Source organism: Kogia breviceps, chromosome 11 (assembly GCF_026419965.1).
Source record: "Kogia breviceps isolate mKogBre1 chromosome 11, mKogBre1 haplotype 1, whole genome shotgun sequence".
NCBI lineage: Eukaryota > Metazoa > Chordata > Mammalia > Artiodactyla > Physeteridae > Kogia > Kogia breviceps.
Genome location: NC_081320.1, coordinates 44964880 through 44983140, shown reverse-complemented (window position 1 = coordinate 44983140; position 18261 = coordinate 44964880). Strand labels below are relative to the sequence as shown.

Below are 18261 nucleotides of genomic sequence, written 5' to 3'. Positions count from 1 at the left end.
ATGAGATCAAAAAACACAAAATATGGGGGAAAGGAGTAAAAAATGTAGATATTTTATAATGTGTTTGATCTTAAATTACTACCATTTAAAACAAGTAGATATAGTTATAGGTCAACATACATGAACCCCATCGTAGCCACAAATCAAAAACCTACAATAGATTCACAAAAACTAGAGAGAAAGGAACAGAAGCATACCACTAAAAGTCATCAACAATGTTGTAAATCAACTATACTCCAATAAAAATTTTAAAAAATAAAAATAAAATAAAAAGAAAAGTCATCAAAACACAAGGGAAGAAACTAAAAGAAGTACAAAACAATCAGAAAACAAGTAACAAAATGGCAATATGTATGTACCTATCAATAGACACCTTAAATGTCAATAGACTAAATGCTCCAATCAAAAGATTTAGTGTGGCTGATTGGATTAAAAACAAGATCCGTATATATTCTGCTTACAAGAGATTCACTTCAGAGCTAAAGACACACACAGACTGAAAGCAAGAATGTGGTGGAAAAAAAATATTTCATGGAAATAACAAGAAAGTGGAGGTAGCAGTACTCATATCAGACAAAATAAACTTTAAAACAAAGTCTGTAACAAAAGAGAAAGAAGGTCATTACATAATGATAAAGGGATCAGTACAAGAAGAGAGTATTACACTAGTTAACATATATGTACCTAATACAAGAACACATAAATATATAAAGCAAATATTAACAGACATAAAGGGAGAAATTGCCAACACTACAATAATAGTAGGGAACTTTAACACCCACTTATATCAATGGACAGATCATCCAGACAGAAAGTCAATAAGGAAACAATGGTCTCAAATAACACATTGGACCGGTTAAACTTAATAGATATATACAGGACATTCCATCCAAAAACAGTACAATACACATTCATCTCAAGTGCACATGGAATGGTCTCCAGGATAGGTCACATGCTAGGCCACAAAACAAGTCTCAACAAATTGAAGAGGACAGAAATTATATCAAGCATTTTTTCCAACCAGAACAGTATGTAACTAGAAATCAATTACAGAAAGGAAAATGGGAAAAAAACAAACACATGGAGACTAGACAACGTGCTACTAAAAAACCAAGAGATTGATGAAGAAACCAAAAGGAAATCATAAAATAACTCTAAACAAATGAAAATGGAAACACAACACTCCAAAATCTATGGGATGTACCAAAAGCAGTTCCAAAGGGGAAGTTTATAGAAATACACTCTACCTCAAGAAACAAGAGAAATCTCAAATAAACAACCTACCTACCATCTGAACGAATTTAAAAAAAAAAAAAAAAAAAAAAAGAACAAAGTCCAAAGTCAGCAGAAGGAAGGAAACAATAAAGATCAGACAGAAAATAAAGTAAATTGAGATAAAAAATAGTAAAAATCAATGAAACCAAGAGCTGTTTTTTGAAAATATTAATAACATTGATAAACCCTTAGCTAGGCTCACCAAGAAGAAAAGAGAAGCACCCAAATATACAAAATAAGAAATGAAAGAGGAGAAATAACTACAAAAAAAATCATAAGAGAATATTACAAACAGTTATACGCCAACAAATGGGACAACCTAGAAGAAATGGACAAATTTCTAGAAACATACAACTTCACAAGACTGAATCAAGAAGAAACAAACAGGGACTTCCCTGGTGGTCCAGTGGTAAAGAATCTACCTTACAATGCAGGGGACGCTGGTTCGATCCCTAGTCAGGGAACTAAGATTCCACATGCCATGGGACAACTAAGCTCATGCACCACAACTACTGAGCTCACACACCTCAACTAGAGCTCGTGTGCCACAAACCACAGAGCACACAAGCTCTGGAACCCATGCACTACTACTACAGACCCCACATGCCCTGGAGCCTGCATGCCACAACTAGAGAAGAGAAAACCTGCACACCACAACTAGACAGAAGCCCGCATACCACAACGAAGACCTCACATGCTGCAACAAAAGATCCCGCGTGCCTTAACTAGGATCCTACATGCCGCAACTAAGATCCAATGCAGCCAAAAATAAATAATAAATAAATCTTTTAAAAGAAGAAGAAGAAAAAAACAATTGGAACAGATCAATCACTAGTAAAATTGAATTTGTGAAAAAAATAAAAATTTTAAAAAAACCTCCCAACAAACAAATGTCCAGAACCTGATGGCTTCACAGGGAAATTTTACCAAATGTAAAGAAGAAGGAACATTTCCAAATTCATTCTACAAGGCCATCATTACTTAGGTACCAAAACCAGAAAAAGACACCACAAAAAAAGAAAATTAGAGGCCAATGAAGAACATAGATGCAAAAAATTTCAACGAAATATTAGCAAATCAAATTCAATAATACATTAAAATGATCATACACCATGATCAAGTGGGCTTTATCCCAGGGATGCAAAGATGGTGCAATATCTACAAATCAACCAACATGTTACACCTCTTTAACAAACTGGTGAATAAAAATTATACAATTCCTTTTGAGCCCTGAACCAAGATGGTGGAGTAGAAGGATGTGCTCTCACTCCCTCTTGCGAGAACACCAGAATCACAGCTAGCTGCTGGACAATCATTGACAGGAAGACACTGGAGTACACCAAAAATGATACCTCACATCCAAAGACAAAGGAGAAGCCACATAGAGATAGTAGGAGAGGCTAAATCACAGTAAAATCAAATCACATAACTGCTGGGTGGGTGACTCACAGACTGCAGAACACTTATACCACAGAAGTCCACAAGTGGAGTGAAGGTTCTGAGCCCCACGTCAGGCTTTCCAACCTGGGGGTCTGGTAACTGGAGGAGGAATTCCTAGAGAATCAGACTTTGAAGGTTAGTGGGATTTGATTGCAGCACTTCGACAGGACTGGGGGAAACAGAGACTCCACTCTTGGAAGGCACACACAAAGTAGTGTGCACATTGAGACCCAGGGGAAGGAGCAGTGACCCCAGGGGACACTGAACTAGACCTACCTTCTAGTGTTGGAGGGTCTCCTACAGACACAGGGGGTGCCTGTGGCTTACCATGGGGACAAGGACACTGGCAGCAGAAGTTTTGGGAAGTATTCCTTGGTGTGAGCCCTCCCAGAGTTGGCCATTAGCCCCACCAAAGAACCCAGGTAGGCTCCAGTGTTGGGTCGCCTCAGGACAAACAACCAACAGGGAGGGAACCCAGCTCCACCCATCAGCAGTCAAGCAGATTAAAGTTTTACTGAGCTCTGCCCAACAGAGCAACAGTCAGCTCTACACACCACCAGTCCCTCCCATCGGGAAACGTGCACAAGCCTCTTAGATAGCCTCATCCACCAGAGGGCAGACAGCAGAAGCAAGAAGAACTACAATCCTGCAGCCTGTGGAACAAAAACCACATTGACAGAAAGATAGACAAGATGAAAAGGCAGAGGGCTATGTACCAGATGAAGGAACAAGATAAAACAGCAGAAAAACAACTAAATGAAGTGGAGATAGGTAACCTTCCAGAAAAAGAATTCAAAATAATGATAGTGAAGATGATCCAGGACCTCGGAAAAAGAATGGAGGCAAAGATCGAGAAGATGAAAGAAATGTCTAACAAAGACCTAGAATTAAAGAACAAACAAACAGAGATGAACAATACAATAACTGAAATGAAAACTACACTAAAAGGAATCAATAGCAGAATAACCGAGGCAGAAGAACGGATAAGTGACCTGGAAGACAGAATGGTGGAATTCACTGCTGCAGAACAAAATAAAGAAAAAAGAAGGGAAAGAAATGAAGACAGCCTAAGAGACCTCTGGGACAACATTAAACGCAACAACATTCACATTATAGGGGTCCCAGAAGGAGAAGAGAGAGAGAAAGGACCAGAGAAATTATTTGAAGAGATTATAGTCGAAAACTTCCTTAACATGGGAAAGGAAATAGCCTCCCAAGTCCAGGAAGCACAGAGAGTCCCATACAGGATAAACCCAAGGAGAAACATGCCGAGGCACAAAGTAATCAAACTGGCAAAAATAAAAGACAAATAAAAATTATTGAAAGAAGCAAGGGAAAAATGACAAATAACATACAAGGGAATTCCCATAAGGTTACCAGCTGATTTCTCAGCAGAAACTCTATAAGCCAGAAGGGAGTGGAATGATATACTTAAAGTGATGAAAAGGAAGAAACTACAACCAAGATTACTCTAGCCGGCAAGGATCTCATTCAGATTCGATGGAGAAATCAGAAGCTTTACAGACAAGCAAAAGCTAAGAGAATTCAGCACCTCCAAACCAGCTCTACAACAAATGCCAAAGGAACTTCTCTAAGTGGGAAACACAACAGAAGAAAACGACCTACAAAAACAAACCCAAAACAATTCAGAAAATGGTCATAGGAACATACATATCGATAATTATCTTAAACGTGAATGGATTCAATGCTCCAACCAAAGGACACAGGCTTGCTGAATGGATACAAAAACAAGACCCATATATATGTTGTCTACAAAAGACCCACTTCAGACCTAGGGACACATACAGACTGAAAGTGGTGGATGGAAAAAGATATTCCATGCAAACGGAAATGAAACAAAAGCTGGAGTAGCAACACTCATATCAGATAAAATAGACTTTAAAATAAAGAATGTTACAAGAGACAAGGAAGGACACTACATAATGATCAAGGGATCAATCCAAGAAGATATAACAATTATAAATATATATGCACCCAACATAGGAACACCTCAATACATAAGGCAACTACTAACAGCTATAAAAGGGGAAATCAACAGTAACACAATAATAGTGGGGGAATTTAACACCTCACTTACACCAATGGACAGATCATCCAAAATGAAAGTAAATAAGGAAACAGAAGATTTAAATGACACAATGGACCAGATAGATTTAATTGATATTTATAGGACATTCCACCCCAAAACAGCAGATTACACTTTCTTCTCAAGTGCACACAGAACATTCTCCAGGATAGATCACATCTTGGGTTACAAATCAAGCTCAAAAAATTTAAGAAAATTGAAATCATATCAAGCATCTTTTCTGACCACAATACTATGAGATTAGAAATGAATTACAGGGAAAAAAACGTAAAAAACACAAACAGATGGAGGCTAAACAATACATTACTAAATAACCAAGAGATCACTGAAGAAATCAAAGAGTAAATCAAAAAATACCTAGAGACAAATGACAATGAAAACACGATGATCCAAAACCTATGGGATGTAGCAAAAGCAGTTCTAAGAGGGAAGTTTATAGCTATACAAACCTACCTCAAGAAATAAGAAAAATCACAAATAAACAATCTAACCTTACACCTAAAGGAACTAGAGAAAGAAGAATAAACAAAACCCAAAGTAAGCAGAAGGAAAGAAATCATAAAGATCAGAGGAAAAATAAATGAAATAGAAACAAAGAAAACAGTAGCAAAGATCAATAAAACTAAAAGCTGGTTCTTTGAGAAGATAAACAAAATTGATAAACCATTAGCCAGACTCATCAAGAAAAAGAGGGAGAGGACTCAAATCAATAAAATTAGAAATGAAAAAGGAGAAGTTACAACAGATAATGCAGAAATACAAAGCATCCTGAGACTACTACAAGCAACTCTATGCCAATAAAATGGACAACCTGGAAGAAATGGACAAATTCTTAGAAAGGCATAACCTTCCAAGACTGAACCAGGAAGAAACAGAAAATATGAACAGACCAATCACAAGTAATGAAATTGAAACTGTGATTAAAAATCTTCCAACAAACAAAAGTCCAGGACCAGATGGCTTCACAGATGAATTCTATCAAACATTTAGAGAAGAGCTAACACCCATTCTTCTCAAACTTTTCCAAAAATTTGTGGAGGAAGGAACACTCCCAAACTCATTCTGTGAGGCCATCATCACCCTGCTACCAAAACCAGACAAAGATACTACAAAAAAAGAAAATTACAGACCAGTATCACTGATGAATATAGATGCAAAAATCCTCAACAAAATGCTAGCAAACAGGATCCAACAACACATTAAAAGGATCATACACCATGATCAAGTGGGATTTATCCCAGGGATGCAAGGATTCTTCAATATACGCAAATCAATCCATGTGATACACCATATTAACAAATTGAAGAATAAAAACCATATGATCATCTCAATACATGCAGAAAAAACTTTTGACAAAATTCAACACCGATTTATGATAAAGGCTCTCCAGAAAGTGGGTACAGAGGGAACCTACCTCAACATAATAAAGGCCATATACAACAAACCCACAGCAAACATCATTCTCAATGGTGAAAAACTGGAAGCATTTCCTCTGAGATCAGGAACAAGACAAGGATGTGCACTCTCACCACTATCATTCAACATAGTTTTGGAAGTCCTAGCCACGGCAATCAGAGAAGAAAAAGAAATAAAAGGAATACAAATTGGAAAAGAAGAAGCAAAACTGTCACTGTTTACAGGTGACATGATACTATACACAGAGAATCCTAAAGATGCCACCAGAAAACTGCTAGAGCTAATCAATGAATTTGGTAAAGTTGCAGGATACAAAATTAATGCACAGAAATCTCTTGCATTCCTATACACTAATGATGAAAAATCTGAAAGAGAAATTAAGGAAACACTCCCATTTACCACTGCAACAAAAAGAATAAAATATCTAGGAATAAACCTACCTAGGGAGATAAAAGACCTGTATGCAGAAAACTATAAGACACTGATGAAAGATATTAAAGATGATACCAACAGATGGAGAGATATACCATGTTGTTGGATTGGACCAATATTGTGAAAATGACTATACTACCCAAAGCAATCTACAGATTCAATGCAATCCCTATCAAATTACCGATGGCATTTTTTACAGAACTAGAACAAAAAATCTTAAAATTTGTATGGAAACACAAAAGACTCCGAATAGCCAAAGCCGTCCTGAGGGAAAGAAACAGAGCTGGAGGAATCTGACTCCCTGACTTCAGAGTATACTACAGACCTACAGTAATCAAGACAATATGGTACTGGCACAAAAACAGAAACATAGATCAATGGAACAAGATAGAAATCCAAGAGATAAACCCATGCACCTATGGTCAACTAGTCTATGACAAAGAAGGCAAGGATATACAATGGAGAAAAGACAGTCTCTTCAATAAGTGGTGCTGGGAAAACTGGACAGCTACATGTAAAAGAATGAAATTAGAACACTCCCTAACACCATACACAAAAATAAACTCAGGGCTTCCCTGTTGGCACAGTGGTTGGGAGTCCACCTGCCAATGCAGGGACATGGGCTCGTGCCTCAGTCCAGGATGGTCCCGCATGACGCAGAGCGGCTAGGCCCGTGGGTCATGGCCACTGGGCCTGCATGTCCAGATCCTGTGCTCCACAGCGGGAGAGGCCGTGACAGTGAGAGGCCTGCATACTGAAAAAAAAAAAACCTCAAAATGGATTAGAGACCTGACTGGACACAGTAAAACTCTTAGAGGAAAACATAGGAAGAATACTCTTTCACATAAATTACAGCAAGATGTTTTTTGATCCACCTCCTAGAGTAATGGAAATAAAAACAAAAATAAACAAATGGGACCTAATGAAACCTCAATGCTTTTGCACAGCAAAGGAAACCATAAACAAGACAAAAAGGCAACCCTCAGAATGGGAGAAAATATTTGCAAATGAATCAATGGACAAAGGATTAATCTCCAAAATATATAAACAGCTCATGCAGCTCCATATTAAAGAAACAAACAACCCAATCCAAACATGGGCAGAAGACCTAAATAGACATTTCTCTGAAGAAGACATACAGATGGCCAAGAAGCACATGAAAAGATGCTCAACATCACTAATGATTAGAGAAATGCAAATCAAAACTACAATGAGGTATCAACTCACACCAGTTAGAATGGGCATCATCAGAAAATCTACAAACAACAAATGCTGGAGAGGGTGTGGAGAAAAGTGAACCCCCTTGCACTGTTGGTGGGAATGTAAATTGATACAGCCACAGTGGAGAACAGCATGGAGGTTCCTTTTTAAGGTTCCTTTTTAAAACTAAAAATAGATCTACCATATGACCCAGAAATCCCACTACTGGGCATACACCCTGAGAAAACCATAATTCAAAAAGACTCATGGGGGGCTTCCCTGGTGGCGCAGTGGTTGAGAGTCCGCCTGCCGATGCAGGGGACACGGGGTCATGCCCTGGTCCGGGAAGATCCCACATGCCGCGGCACAGCTAGGCCCATGAGCCATGGCCGTTGAGTCTGAGCGTCCCGGAGCCTGTGCTCTGCAACAGAAGAGGCCATGACAGTGAGAGGCCCACGTACTGAAAAAAAAAAAAAAAAAGACTCATAAACCGCAATATTCACTGTAGTTCTCTTTACAATAGCCAGGATATGGAAGCAACTTAAGTGTCCATCGACAGATGAATGGATAAAGAAGATGTGGCACATACATACAATGGAATATTACTCAGCCATAAAAAGGAATGAAATTGGGTCATTTGTTGAGACATGGAAGGATCTAGAGACTGTCATACAGAGTGAAGTACGCCAGAAAGAGGAAAACAGATATCGTATATTAACGCATATATGTGGAACCTAGAAAAACGGTACAGATGAACCCGTTTGCAGGGCAGAAATTAAGACATAGAGAACAAACGTATGGACAACAAGGGGGGAAAGTGGCAGCGGGGTGGTGGTGGTGGTGTGATGAATTGGGAGATTGGGATTGACATGTATACACTGATGTGTATAAAATTGATGATTAGTAAGAACCTGCTGTATAAAAAAATAAATAAAATAAAATTCAAAAAAACAATTGTCTACAGCTAAGAACATAGGCCTGTTAAGGATGCTTGCATCTATTGAATATATTAATGAGTTATTGGCCTGTAGTTTTCATTTTTTGTAATCTTTTTATCTGTTTATGCCTTTGGTAAAATTCTGTTTTCATGAAATAAAACAAAATCATATGATTCCCTTCAATAGATGCAGAAAAAGTTTTTGACAAAATTCAACATTCATTTATGAGAAAAACTCTCAACAATGTGAGTATAGAGAGAACATACCTCTACACAATAAATGCCATATATGACAAAGCCACAGCCAACATCATATTTAATGTTGAAAAGCTGAAAGCATTTTCCTCTAAGATCAGGAACAAGACAAGGATGCCCACTTTCACCAGTTTTATTTGACCCAGTACTGGAAGTTCTAGCCACAGCGATCAGGAAAGGGAAAGAAAACCAAAAATAAACAGATAAAAAGCTTTTGCACAGTGAAGGAAACTATCAACAAAATGAAAAGGCAGCCAATTGAATGGGAGAAGATATTTGCAAATGATATATCTGCTAAGGGATTAATAACAAAAATACGTAAAGAGCTCACAACTCAACATCAAAATAACAAACAACTAGATTAAAATAAGACATGGGACCTGAATAGACATTTTTCCAAAACATACAGATGCCCAAGGAATATATGAAAAGATACTCGGCATCACTAGTCATCAGGGAAATGCAAATCAAAACCACAATGAGATATCACCTCACTTCTGTCAAAATGATTATTATCGAAAAGACAGGGGGGCTTCCCTGGTGGCTCAGTGGTTGAGAGTCCGCCTGCCGATGCAGGGGACGTGGGTTCATGCCCCGGTCCGGGAGGATCCCACATGCCGCAGAGCGGCTGGGCCCGTGAGCCATGGCCGCTGAGCCTGCGCGTCTGGAGCCTGTGCAGTGAGAGGCCCGAGTACCGCAAAAAAAAAAAAAAAAAGACAGGGGACTTCCCTGGTGGCGCAGTGGTTAAGAATCCGCCTGCCAATGAAGGGCACACGGGTTCGAGTCCTGGTCCAGGAAGACCCCACGAGCCACAACTACTGAAGCCTGCATGCCTAGAGCCCATGCTCCACAAGAGAAGCCACTGCAATGAGAAGCCAGCGCACCACAACGAAGAGTAGCCCCCACTCACTGCAACTAGAGAAAGCCCGTGTGCAGCAATGAAGACGCAAGGCAGCCAAAAAAAAAAAAAAAAAAAAAAAAAAGACAACGGGGAATTCCTTGGTGCTCTAGTGGTTAGGACCTGGCGCTTTCACTGCTGGGGGCCCAGGTTTGATCCGTGGTTGGGGAACGAAGATCCCACAAGCTGTGTGGCACAGCCAAAAATAATAACAAATGCTGGAGAGGGTGTGGAGTAAAGGGATCCCTCTTGCACCGTTGGTGGGAATGTAAGTCGGTGCGGCCACTATGGAAAACAGTATGGAGATTCCTCACAAAATTAAAAATAGAACTACCATACAATCCAGCAATTCCACTAATTAGAAAAGATATATGCACCCCTATGTTCCTTGCAGCAATATTTACAATAGCCAATGTGGAAGCAACCGAAGTGTCCATTGATAGATGAGTGGATAAATGTGATATGTATATACAATGGAATCTAACTCAGCAATAAAAAAGAATGGAATATTACTATCTGTGACAACATGAATGGACCTAGAGGTAAAAATCAGCAAAATGCTTAGTAAAATCAGTCAGATGGAGAAAGACAAATACCACAATTTCACATATATGTGGAATCTGAAAAACAAAACAAGTGAACTAACAAAACAGAAACAGACTCATAGATACAGAAAACAGGTGGTTGCCATAGGTGGGAGGTGTGGGGGGATGTGAGGGAGATTAAGAGGTGCAAACTTCCATTTACAAAAAATATTAAGTCATGGGCTTCCCTGGTGGCGCAGTGGTTGAGAGTCCGCCTGCCGATGCAGGGGACACGAGTTCGTGCCCCGGTCTGGGAAGATCCCACATGCCGCGGAGCGGCTGGGCCCGTGAGCCATGGCTACTGAGCCTGCGCGTCCGGAGCCTGTGCTCCGCAATGGGAGGGGCCACAGCAGTGAGAGGCCTGCGTAACACACACACAAAAAAAATTAAGTCATAAGGATGAAATATACAGCATGGGGAATATAGTCAATAGTATTTTAATAACTTTGTGTGGTGACAGACCATCACTCAACCTGTGATCATTTTGTAATGTTAAAAAATATCAAATCTCTATTCTGTGCATCTGGAACTAACAGTATTGTAGGTCAATTATACTTTAATTTAAAATAATACTAATTATTATTAGTTGTGGACAAATAAATAAATAGATAAATAAAATACAAGCACTTCGATATTCTCCTCCCTCTGAGCCCCACCCCAAACTTTACAGGATACAGAGCACGCTTCTTTTTGCTTATTTTTACTCCCAAAATTATTTACAGGACTCCTGTTGTAAAAGACCTGCTTGTAATTGATGATAATATGCATTTACACCCAAGCTCTTTTGGAGATAAATATTCCATATGAATGCAAAGAGTAATTCGTAGATAAAGGTGATGCAGAAGCATTCGCATTTATCTGAAATTGAAGGACCGAGCTTCTCCCTAGCTGGGGTGGATTTCAGGTGAATGGGAAGCAGCCTCTGTCTCTGCAGAGGTGGCGTGGGGATTCAAAAGGCAGGCTCCGAAGGGTGAGAAAGAAGACAATGGGAGATACTCAGACAGGAGGATCAGACAGGAGGATAGCCTGTCAAACCAGGTTACAAATTTTCTGATAATCCAACACCTAGAATTAAGTGCGAATAAACTAGGGTGGGGTTGGCTCAGCTTATGTGGTCTTGCTGGCTAAAGACGTCAAGCATGATAATATGGTCATTAGGGTGTAGCAAATGGCCAAGGGACTATTTAACTTCTGGTGGCCATAACTGTACTGATGGGCGCGCCTTCACTGAGAACAGTACTGACGATTGATGGGGTTGAGCTTAGGGAAAGTCCAGACAGACCCTGTTCAGTTCCTCTCATTCCAAATGGTGGCAAAGATGATGGACCTCAAGCCTTGGGTGAGTAAACCCAGCCTTAAGAGGAGTAATGTGGCTCCCAGCCATCTCTCCAGGAAGAGAAATTTTCTTCCCTGCTTCAAATAGGCGTGTAAGTATTTGGTACAAATACTCCTTTCTAACCCCACATCTGGCTGCCTTCTCCACTCTGTGCAGAATTGGATGTAATGAGCACCTCCTGGTTCTAATATGGACACATTGTCAGTGTCTGTGCAACATGTGTTCAGTTTCTGTGGTTTTGCATTGTGTGTTTCCATGAGGCTGAACAGACTTTCAGACTCATTCACATGTGTATTTGCTCTGACGATGTAATCCCTGCTATGAGGAATAGACCTGCAGTGAGCTTGAGAAGAATTCCACATCTTACCTTTGTCCTTTTGCCCCATCAAAGCTACCAAAACAAATGCTAACTCCCAACAAACCCTGGCCATGACACATATGACTGGCTGAGACTACTGGTTCTCTTACCACTTTGATGTTTAGATCAGCATTTTTATAGGTTTTTTTTCTTTTTTTTTTTTTTTTTTTTTTTTTTTTTTCCGGTACGCGGGCCTCTCACTGTCGTGGCCTCTCCCGTTGCGGAGCACAGGCTCCGGACGCGCAGGCTCAGCAGCCATGGCTCACGGGCCCAGCCGCTCCGCGGCATGTGGGATCTTCCCAGACCGTGGCACGAACCCGTGTCCCCTGCATCGGCAGGCGGACTCTCAACCATTGCGCCACCAGGGAAGCCCTTTTATAGGTTTTTAAATATTTGCTTTTAGGAGATTCTTAATATATTATTATCTTTATTTAATCTTGAACCATTAGTAAAAACAAAGAGATCCCATTCAGCACTATGTCCTGGACATAGTTTTGTTGCTTCTAATTAATAGTAACTGGTAACTGATTTTTTAAAATATTTTTAAATTTCCTTAACAAGTTAGGAATAGAAAAGAAGAAAAACTTCCTTAATCTGTTAACAGGTATCCACCAAAAAAACTACACAGTCATTATACTTAATGTTGAAGTATTAGAGGTATTTCCTTTAAAATAAAAAACAAGAAGGGATTCTAACCATCACCATTATTGTCCTAGCCAGTGCAATAACACAAACAAAAATTTGAAAGTAATTATAAAAATCAGGAAGAAAATAATTGTCATTATTTGCAGACAATGTGTTGGACTGCCTAAAAATTTCATAAGAATCAACTTTAAGATTACTAGAACTAATAAAGGAGGCCAATGAGCTAGCCAGGGACATGAACAGCACAGTCAATGATCATGACCAGGTAGAAAGCTGTCCATCCACAATAGAAAAAATATAAATTACATATTTATATTTTTTAAGTATGTATAAATTATACATGAATATGTATATATAATAACTAGAAGAAAAGCTAACCAAAAAAATGTGCAGAACCTATAGGAAGACAACTATAAAACTTCATGATCTACATTTCTAAATAGGAAAACTTAATACTTAAAAGATGTCAGATCTCCACTACATAGAAAAAGAGATTCCAGATGGATTTTTTTTAAGAGAATGCAAGAGAAGTGTTCTTGCTTCTAATTAATGGTAACTGTCCATTGGTAGTATTGTCCGTGAATGGAAGGTTCTTCTTACCTTGCCAATCAGACAGGTCTCAACCCTCAGAGAAAAGCAAGAAAAGAGAGAAGAATGGAAGGCAGGACAGAGTTATCTTCTCTGTAGTCAAGGCAAGACTAAGCAGAGAAAAGTAAAAGTGTCCTCTTACCCCCTACATTCTGATACTAAAGTAGACTATATGATAGTGCAGCCCCTCCAGTAATAACTTATGCATATGGTGCCTGTCTCATAGTAGTCAATCAGTGTTAGCCGAGTGAATAAACGTACAAGTGAAGAATCTCAACATGACCAATGTTTAAGCAAATCAACAATAGAAACAGAAGCTGTATTGGAGACAATGCTTCTTTTAAATTTATTTTATTTATTTATTTGTTTGTTTGTTTTTGGCTGCGTTGAGTCTTCGTTGCTGAGCGTGGGCTTTTCTCTAGAAGAGGCAAGAGGGGGCTTCTCTTCATTGTGGTGCGCAGGTTTCTCATTGCAGTGGCTTCTCTTGTTGCGGAGCACGGGCTCTAGGCACACGGGCTTCAGTAGTTGTGGTGCCCAGGATCAGTAGTTGCGGTTCGCAGGCTCTAGAGCACAGTGTCAGTAGTTATGGCACTCTGGCTTAGTTGCTCCGTGGCTTGTGGGATCTTCCCAGACCAGGGCTCGAGCCCATGTCCCCTGCCTTGGCAGGCAGATTCTTAACCACTGTGCCACCAGGGAAGTCCCTGGCAGGCAGATTCTTAACCACTGCACCACCAGGGAAGTCCCTCTAAGGCAATGTTTACTTTCAAGAATCAGCAGTGATAGGGACTTCCCTGCTGGCGCAGTGGTTAAGAATCCGGCTGCCAATGCAGGGGACACGGGTTCAAGCCCTGGTCCAGGAGGATCCCACATGCCGCCGAGCAACTAAGCCCGTGCACCACAACTACTGAGCCTGCACTCTAGAGCCTGCGAGCCACAACTACTGAGCCCGCCTGCCTAGAGTCCGTGCTCCACAACAAGAGAAGCCACTGCAATGAATAGCCTGTGCACCGCAACAAAGAGTAGCCCCCACTCACCACAACTAGAGAAAAGCCCGCCGGCAGCAGCGAAGAACCAATGCAGCCAAAAATAAATAAATACAATAAATAAATTTATAGAAAAAAAAAGAATCAGCAGTGATAAAGAAGTTCTTGTTTCCCCATTGCCTTTGAGCAAATATTCCAAGTGCGGACTCTCACCGGGTGGTATTGACTAAATTCCTATGAAAATTCATTAACTTCATCAGCAGACTGAACTATTTTTCAATGCATACACAATCTTCCACATTCTATGTCAGCTGAGGTCAAGTCCTTTTTGCAGTTGGCCTGGGAGGAAAAATATGAGTAGATGCCAGGAATTTAGGGTATGTGCCAAAAGGGAAAAAAGGCGCCAGCACTGGCAGTTACCAGAAGAATCAGCTCCAGTTTGCCTTGTTTGTTTATCAAATGTCCCATCACAGGACCAGATTCTCTGCCATTCTATGAATGCATATAGCAAGACTCAACAGTTGTGTCATGGTTCATTGAGGAAACAGTAAGAATTCCAGAATCAAGAGTCAAGCTGTTGTGATACCCATTAATGCATTTGTAAACAAAGAAGCTGTTTATCTGTAGATTTGTGTTATGATATTTCATAACTGCCTGAGCAGGCTTTGTTCAGTCCATGATAAGTAGATCTCACCCTGGCTTGCTGAGCTTGCCATCTGTTAAATTCAGTCTCAATTACTGCTAATGTTGTTGCCTCTAGTAGATTACAAAAACTAACATTCACTTTCTTCTTTTTCTTTCTTTTTCTTTTAATGAGCAGATAGTGCAGAAAGTTCCCATATATCGCCTCTTCCCTGAACAGTTTTCCCTGCATTAGTGTAGTACATTTGTGACAAATTGATAAATCAATAGTAAGGTCCACAGTTTATATTAGAGTTCATTCTTTGTATCATACAGTTCTATAAACTTTGACAAATGCACATGTATCCATCATGTATCATACAGTATCATGCAGAATAGTTCCACCTCCCTAAAAATCCCCTGAGCTTCACTTCTTCATCCTTCCTCCTCTCTCCCCTTGAACACTGGAAACCTCTGATATTTTTACTGTCTCCATAGTCTTGCCTTTTCCAAAATACCGTGTAGCTGGAATCATACAGCACATAGCCTCTTCGGATTGGCTTCTTTCACCTAGTAATATGCATTTAAGATTCCATGTTTTTGCATTGCTTGATAGCTCATTTCTTTCTTTTTTTAAAATAAATTTATTTATTTTGTTATTGTATTTTGTTTTATTTTTTGGCTGCGTTGGGTCTTTGTTGCTGCACGCGGGCTTTTCTCTGGTTGCCACGAGCAGGGGCTAATCTTCGTTGCGGTGCGCTGGCTTCTCATTGCGGTGGCTTCTCTGGTTGTAGAGCACGGGCTCTAGGCGCACAGGCTTCAGTAGTTTTGGCTCGCGGGCTCTAGAGTGCAGGCTCAGTAGTTGTGGTTCATGAGCTTAGTTGCTCCGTAGCACATGAGATCTTCCAGGACCAGGGCTCAAACCCGTGTCCCCTGCATTGGCAGGCAGATTCTTAACCACTGCGCCACCAGGGAAGCCCAGCTCATTTCTTTTTTATCACTGAATAATATTCCATTGTTTGGATGTACTACAGCATGTTTATCCATTCAAGTGACACTGATGTTCACTCTGACTGATTTGAACAGCTCATAGAGAGGAATCAATGGGATGGTTTTACGTTTTCCCTAAGACACTCTAAGGTTTTTTTATGTGTGTTTATAAGATATGGGCTGGGGAGAGGGGGAATGAAACTCACCCATTATTCCAAGACAAAACCACTTAAACAGTTTAGTTTATTTCCTTCCAGTCATTTTTTTATATATTCACATTTTAAAATATTAAAGTCACGTTATAAATACAATTTTTATCTTGTGTTTCTCACTTACCATTATGAAATTTTGTTGTGGATAGTATGGTTCTCTGACAAGATCCCCTCCCCAAGGCTGACAAATGACATATGACCCCCAGCTGCTGGGAATATCAGCTGCTGACAGCTCACAGCTATGTCCCTCAGTAGGACTTGTTCTTGGCCTTGGCCAAGGTTATGCTCCGTCCTGGAGTGAGCCCATGGCCAATGACTGGCTGATGCATAAATACAGAGACCCTCTTGTCTCAAATTGGGAAAACTCAGAACCATGTCAGCTCCAGAGATCCCTGTAGAGTCAGGTGAGGCCTCAGTTACAACTACACTGCAAATCAGCTTCTCCCTCTATCCAATCCTTCCTTCTTTACTTTTTTTTTTTAACATCTTTATTGGAGTATAACTGTTTTACAATGGTGTGTTAACTTCTGCTTTACAACAAAGTGAATCAGTTATACATATACATATGTTCTCATATCTCTTCCCTCTTGCGTCTCCCTCCCACCCTCCCTATCCCACCCCTCTAGGCGGTCACAAAGCACCGAGCTGATCTCCCTGTGCTATGCGGCTGCTTCCCACTAGCTATCTATTTTACATTAGGTAGTGTATATACGTCCATGCCACTCTCTCACTTCGACACAGCTTACCCTTCCCCCTCCCCATATCCTCAAGTCCATGCTCTAGTAGGTCTGTGTTTGATTCCTGTCCTGCCCCTAGTCTCTTCCTGACATTTTTTTTCTTAGATTCCATATATATGTGTTAGCATACGGTATTTGTTTTTCCTCTTCTGACTTACTTCACTCTGTATGACAGACTCCAGGTCTATCCACCCTCTTTACTTTTAATCTGAGAACTCCCCATATAGCTCATCAACTCTGTTTCAAGGGATCTAAGACAGTTGTCACCAGAAATGGTCTTAGGAAGAAGACTCTAACATTGGATTCTGTAGCTGGATATCTCACAGCAATCCCTTAGGCAATGAGTACCCCTTCACTGGTGGTAGATGGAGCATGGAGAACCCTTGGTGTGCTGTGGTGATGCAATTATTAAAACTTTCACAATGGTAAAACTGGGATGGGACACTGGTAGAGGAGGATCTTGATAGAGACAGAATAAAGGGACAAAGTAGGTGATTAAATAGTTAATCCCACTAAGGGATCATAAGTAAAAAAAATATATATATATATATATATGGGAGACCCCTATAAGTTAACGATCACTCAAGAAAACAGGTTTGCTTAACCACAAAACCAAACAGGCTTGCCTAGCAACAAAACCATGCAACAGAAGCATGAGACATGCCCCCAAACCATAAAACAATGGTGGAATAAGACCCACATCCTGCCCAGTGAGCTCAGTAGGTTAATGATTCCTAGGACATGCTACTCTGCTCATACTAAAAACAAAAATATAAGGTGACATTATACTGAAACCTGAGGTGATTTACCATATTTTAGTATATGTTACTGCTTTTTTGCTCATTTCCATTGCCCCATGACAGTCCTGGCTTGTCCATGCAAGGACAAGAAAACTCCCCTGCCCAATGTGGGGGAGGAGCTGATGATGGAAGCTTCACATCTACTCAAGAATGATGAAGGAGGTGGTCTTCTCCCCCTCCTTATTCTTCCTTTGATTACAAAACTGTAGCCCACTAAGCTCTCAGGGCAGCACCATCTTGCCTGCCCACTTGAAAGCCTCACAAGCATCCTATTCTAATAAAACACTTATCTATCACTTTGCCTCTCACTGAATTCTTTCTGCACGGAGACATAGAGAACCAGAGCTTCTCAGAGCCCCCAGAAATGCATTTCTGTGGGTTCATTCTGGTCATGTAAGACCTTTGTTGAGAAATTCACTGATAGCCTTGTAGGGGGTTCCCTTGTAA

General features: G+C 40.2%; 1 pseudogene; it reads right to left on the bottom strand.

The window, feature by feature from the left end:
• Nucleotides 1-11724: 11724 nt before the first annotated feature.
• Nucleotides 11725-18261, bottom strand: part of LOC131765186 (Golgi reassembly-stacking protein 2 pseudogene) — a 47768-nt pseudogene continuing 41231 nt past the window's right edge.